The sequence below is a fragment of the Pocillopora verrucosa genome, chromosome 10 (assembly GCF_036669915.1).
Source record: "Pocillopora verrucosa isolate sample1 chromosome 10, ASM3666991v2, whole genome shotgun sequence".
Classification (NCBI taxonomy): domain Eukaryota; kingdom Metazoa; phylum Cnidaria; class Anthozoa; order Scleractinia; family Pocilloporidae; genus Pocillopora; species Pocillopora verrucosa.
The window spans coordinates 21,326,092-21,332,538 of record NC_089321.1 but is presented as its reverse complement, the minus strand read 5'-3'; positions in this window follow the sequence as shown (position 1 = coordinate 21,332,538).

Genomic DNA, 6,447 nt, shown 5'->3' with positions numbered 1-6,447 from the left:
ACTGATCGTTTCCTCAATAACCAAGGGAGGGAAGGATGATAATATTACAACCAAAAGAAGTAATGCAAAACGTAGAGAAATCACCTGGAGACACAGCTCTGACTATGAAAGAAGTCGAAACACTATGTTCCCTTTCAAAAGACATCATTATGTAAACCTTCTACAAGTATGGTAAAGACTATTACTAACACCTATCAGCTAACAAAAAATCTCAGCTTAGGCCTAGATAGGACAGATTTATGCACAACTGGTTGTTCCACATGAACCTAAACACTTGCACGAAATCGGGTCCAGGAAAAGGAATGTTTTGCTTCTTATGCAAGCATCACTAAATTTCAACGCCACACCCTGTGAACAGTTTAATAAGACGATCCAGCTACACAAAGATCCCATTGAGTCTGAAATACAGGGGCAAGTCTCTAAATTTCATTTTAAAAAAAAGTTCAGGAAAAGAAGCTCATGACATCATGTTTAAGGCATATAGCGCAGCATACTGGCTTGTGTAAGAGAAAGTTTGAAATCAAAACTTCTCATTATTGGTTAATCTGCCAACATTGTTCAGTCTTCGTGAGATGAAGAATTTCAGGTCCTTCGCCCAACGTTCCCTTGAGGAAATATTTTTGGTACTGAGCAGCTCTCTTGACAACAACTTGTTAGGGATGATATAGAGTGCAAATTGCTTTAGTCTCCAAACGTGCTGTGGAGGATGACCATTCCCATTCGCAAACCCCCTGTGTTCAATGGAAACATTTTAGAATACCCAAGATGGGAAAACACCTTTGACACCCTGATAGAAGAGCAAGTTGTTCTTCCCCAACTACAAGCTTTATTATCTCGGTGAATACATAAGTGGAGTAACACAAAAAATGATTAGTGGCCTGTTAGGACTGCGCATAGAAGACGCTTACACGAGAGCCAGGAAAACACTGAAGGAACATTTCGGAAACCCCTTTAAAATCTATGAAGCTTACAGAGATAAACTGAAAAACTGGTCACCATAACCAGCACATAGCTTTAAGACTTTAGTGATTTTCTTGTCATGACGCAAGAAACCATGATTCAACAGCTCACTGCCCATTTGCCCACCTACTACAGTAACAAGCGGAGGGAAAACGCAAAGAAAACTAAAGCGAGGTGTGGCCAGTACTCCTTTGAAAATTTCGTTGAGTTTATACAAGAAGCATCCCTCGACGCCAATCATCCTGTGTTCTCTCGTGACGCTCTAAACTCAACAAGTAGAGAGCTGGAAAAGAAAGAAGCTCCCCTGCCGAAAAAGCCAAGTAGAACTCCGATAGAGGAGATAAGAGAAGATGGCACAGCACCACCTATTCTACCATAGCTAACGAATTCCCTCCCAAAGCCCCCATGGATATGAGTTTGTGTATGTCATGCAAGGGCCGACACAGTCTCACCACATGCAAGGCCTTTTTGGAGAAGCCATTTAAAGAAAGACAAGACCTCTACATGACAAGGGGAATATGCTTCTCTTGCCTTAATCTTGGCCAAATGTATGGTGGCCAAAAAGGGTCAATTTGCCAAAACACAAAACAATGTCTCAAAGCACAAACCAATTTCCAGAAACACAAATCAGTTTCCCAAAACACAAAACATTTTCTCAAAAACACAAACCAATTTCTCAAAGCAAAAATCAATTTACCAAAACACGAATCAGTTTACCAAACCAATTTTCCTGAAACGCAAACCAAAAGACTGGGCACTTACGCCGTGATTATCAGAGAGAGCCTCAATTTTTCCGCGTCAAACATGGCAACTGTTTTAACATGTGAAATTTTCGATAACATGTTTTGCAGCCATTCTGGTAGCGAGGTAAAATCCTGTTTTAAATTCTGCATAAAATGTGGTAATCCTACATCCCAGAACTCTGATGATGGTTCTTCTAGCTGCGAAATGATGAAAACTCATAGCAGCAGAACTGGATACTTGGGGGCTGATCTAGGCACATCTGATGCTGTATCTTTCAGAGAACCTGTTCCAAAGTTGGACACCTTCATGAAGAAGAAAAAAGATGAGCGGTGTCTCATGTTAAGAGGAAAAACAAGAAGTTAAAGAATGAAAAGGACAAACCAGTGACAATAAACATAGGAATAGTGCGTTACGTGGAGGAGGAAAGTATGCTAAAGCCTCAGCGAGGGAAAAGTCTTCCCATAAGGCTTCCTAAAACAGCAGATAGTGAGGAGGTACTGAAGTTAGCTGTGGCTAAGCAATCGCTACATAACGGAAATAAAATTGTCTAAAGTTAAACGACTGGAAGAATCTGATGAGGCATTTAGTTTACAAGGATACAAAGCTGAACTGGGAAAACCTTATAACAGGTTAACATTGTGTCTTTGTAGTTCTTCAGATTACCTTGATTATGCCTTAAAAGGCCTTGTTGATGTCATTTCTAATGGTAGTGACAGTGAGGGTGATAGTGAAAAGGATTTTGAAGAACTGGGTGAACCCATACAAAGTAAAATTACAAAGTACACCCATACCAGCTCTTTGGCTTCAAATACTAAAACTACACCCAGTGATTTGTCAGGTCCTCTCCCCATCACCACCTCATCTGTGTCAGGTAGTACTACTCTACATAAATGTGATGCTAATGTTAGTGGTGTCATAAGTAGCAACAATCTTAGCCGTCCTCATTGTAGTGCCAGTATTTGATCCAGTTTTGCTTCAGAATATCAAAATCAAAACTCTGGATTTGAGACACTGAAAGAAATGTTTCCACAACTACCTGACAGGAAGATATTTGAAGTATTCAGTGACAATCAAGAAATAGAAACTGCAATTGCCAAACTCTGTGAAGATGCAAATGCAGTCTCTTGTTATCCTCTTCAATCATATGTATCTGTTATTAACGAGACTGACAGTGATAATGTCTACGACTTTGAAAATGACATATCCTTAGGCAATGATGGATGTGGATCTCTAAAAATTGATAAAAGTGAAAAGTACATGATGGAGAACCAGGAAGACCTCTGTACAAAACTGAGTGAACTATTCCAGAAAAGCAGCACCTCAGGGAACAAGATTAGGCTGAAAGTGAGAAGTAGTTGCCTGTAGGAAGATACTTTGGTGAAAATGAAGAGAGTAAACCCTGACTGTTTAAATGGAATTGTAACTGTCCAGTTCATTGGAGAACCTGCAGTGGATGAGGAAGGACCATAAAAACTTATTCTGCCTGATGCACAAGCATATGCAGTAGTCATCAAGTCTGTTCACAAGGCCTCCTGCCAGCTGTAGATTTGTCCACAATACGATTGCTCTACAGAGGGAGGAGTATCTCCATTATGACGTTATTTCAGCACTATCAGTAGATCAAGGATCACCTGGCCCTGCAATGTTTGCTGCCCCTGTCGTAGACTGCATACTATATGGTAAATTAGATGCAATGAAAGTATCAGTTTGACCTCCTAAGTGGGAAAGTTAAAACAACTTTAGAAGAGCTGGAGGCCATCAGCGGCCCAGTAAAGTTCAAGCAAGAAGTTTCTTCTAATACACCTTTAAGGTTCAAAGCAGGATATACAAAGCCTGTTGTGGCTTTTGAAGACGAGCAAAAATTTATCAGATGCATCTGCCTTCACTAGCTCATTTTATCAACCCAGTCTGAAATTGATCAGTTTATTAAAGGACTGATGACAAATGGCATCTTGAATGTGATTAGAAACAATCCAGACAAACCTCGCAAGTTACTGCAGCATGATAATAACGAGAGGCTAACAGCTCAGGTTGTAGACAACCAGTTTCATTGCATTTTTTCTGATAAAGGGGGCAACAAACATAGAAGTGAAGAAGCTACAGCCTTCAACTTCTCACATTACCTGGAAGATGTTGAACAATGCTTAGTGACCTCAAATGTCCTAGATCCTGACACAGAAGAGATTCACATCAGTGAAGTGGAACTTGCACCTGTTTTGCAGTTTGTAACAGGATGTGATGGAATACCTGCTATTGGATTTGACACAAGTATAACTACCATGTTTGATCACGATAAGCCCCATAGGAAACTAACAGCAAACACCTGCTCCTGCACCCTTAACTTTCCAGTTTGTGATTTGCTCACCAATTATGAGTCATTCAAGAATGAGTTCACAGAATGCATGATCAGCTCACCCGGAGTCAGTTCAATAAAGAAATTACACTTGTAGATTCTACAGTTGTAAAAAACGCATGTAAAGTCCGACTTGTAAATACAAGAATTCAATAAAAAAAATTCAAACACTGGAATTTACACGTGCACAAGCAGGCTTACTACAAGTGTTAATTACAATTGTAACCGTACAATTGTAAATAGCACTGAGTGGATATGTAAACTACAATTGCAAATTATTTCAGCTCAGTGCGGAAAATTCATTTCGTAGACTGCGTCGATTTTTTCCCTGTCGTTTCAGCATGTTGTCGAAATCCCAGAAATTGCTATTAGCGCAGCTTGTGAGGGATAACAAATCAGTTGTTTTGGCTCCATTTTCCTCGACTGTAACGAAAAAGGCAAAACAGGAGGCGTGGGAAAGCATCTTAAGACAACTGAATGGTGTTGGAGCGAACGTCGACAACATAAAAACCCTGAGAGATGTTATCTGGGCAAACATTCGCCACGGTACGATAAAAAAAGTCAGTGACTCGAAAAAGACCGGTGCAGGAGGGAGTGAACTCACAGAGCTGGACGATACAGTCCTTGATATACTTGGAAAAGAGAGCGTAAACTTGGAGCCTGTGAAGGTTGAAGACACACCAATTGTGTCTGAGAGTGAAGAGGTTGTCTGCACTACACCTGAGACCGAAGGTGAGATAATTTAGAATAACCAGAAACAACATTTATAAATCAAAATGTCCTTCTTTCGTTTCTCTGCGAGCAAGTTGTCAATTTGAAGCTAGGTCAGGCGCGATTATCGCGTTCCCAAATGAAAATGTTTCTTTCTTACTTTAATAGCAACTTAGCTTTGTTCAAACGCGATGAGTTTGAAGATGAGATTTTCATGTATCTACCAATCTTTTGTTCATTTAGATGCAAAAGCAAAGCATGAAACAAAACCTTCAGCCAAACCAAAGGAAGCCAAAGACAAGACATCAGTATTCCAAAAGCCTACCATCAAATCGAAGAAGGGGCTGAAAAAGGACACTGTCAGTTCCACAGAAGAATTAGAAGAAGACATATTACGAATTAGGAAAAGAAAACTACTTTTAGAGTGTTCAAAGTTGTCCTTGGAGATTAAAATTTTGAAGAAAGATTTCGAGGCGATGGATTAATAGAAATAATTTGACTGTTAAGTTTGAGAATTGCATAAGTGCAATCAAGAGAATGAAAGCTAATAACGTCAATAATTTACAGAATTGTATCACTTTGTTACAAAGTAATCACGCCGTTAATAAAAACAATTAGTCTTAGAAGGTTGGTGGTTTGCAATCATTTGTTTAATTATTAGAGGGAGGGCAACGGACAAGAGGATATCAATAATTATTGAAATGACTTCAATGACATAGCTCATACCACGGTTTAATGAATTCAATGACAGCTTCTGTTCTTTTTCAATTTCATATTTGGGCTAGGAAATCGTCCTAAGCATATCATTATAGTTTTATAAATACAATATCTGCAAATAATGAAGATCGAATAAGAAATGTAAACTAAATGTTTTTAAGGCCCTTAACAATTTGATTTCACATCAAGAAAATGCGCCAAGAGCTCTTGTCGTCTGTCCTCCTGCCCTTCGTCTTGCTCGGCAGACTCCCCTTCATCAATTTCCAGATCTTCGTCATCCGAAAGATCAGCACCATCATCATTAAATAGTATGCAAATGTTGTGTAGTATGGCTGCTGCACACTGGATAAGTTCAGCAGCTCGTTCCATACTTCTGACTCTTAAGCCTGTTTGTAGAGTGTAGAATCTTTTTTTTATAACACCATTGGCTCTCTCTATGGTGCTTCTGGTTTTCTTGTGCGCCTAATTAAACCTGAGGCGAGCACCTCCTACATCTCCCCTGAAAGGAGGAATCAGCCAGCTGTTGCACGAGTAGGCAGAGTCGCCTAGAATTACTGCTCCAGTGAATGGCCTCTGAGCATTTTCTTCAAATGCAGTCCACAGAGTACTCTCTTTGAGAACCCGCGAGTCATGCCATCTCCCAGGACATCGGCTGCTACAGAAATATATTGAGTAATCTGGGCCACAAACCATGGCCACATTGAGGGATTTCGTATGATGCCGATTCACGTATGCATCTTCATCACCAGCCGGGGGATTTACCAGAACATGGGTTCCATCCACGCAACCAGCAACACAAGGAAACCCAGCTATATCATGAAACTTTGAAGCGATTCAAAGGGGCTGCTTGGGCCAACAAACAAGTTCTCGCTGTAAACTTAGTATTGCCGGCGTAACGCGGTCTATGACATTCCAAACTGTTGATATTGAAATTCCATGGCACGAATGCATCACATGGTAAA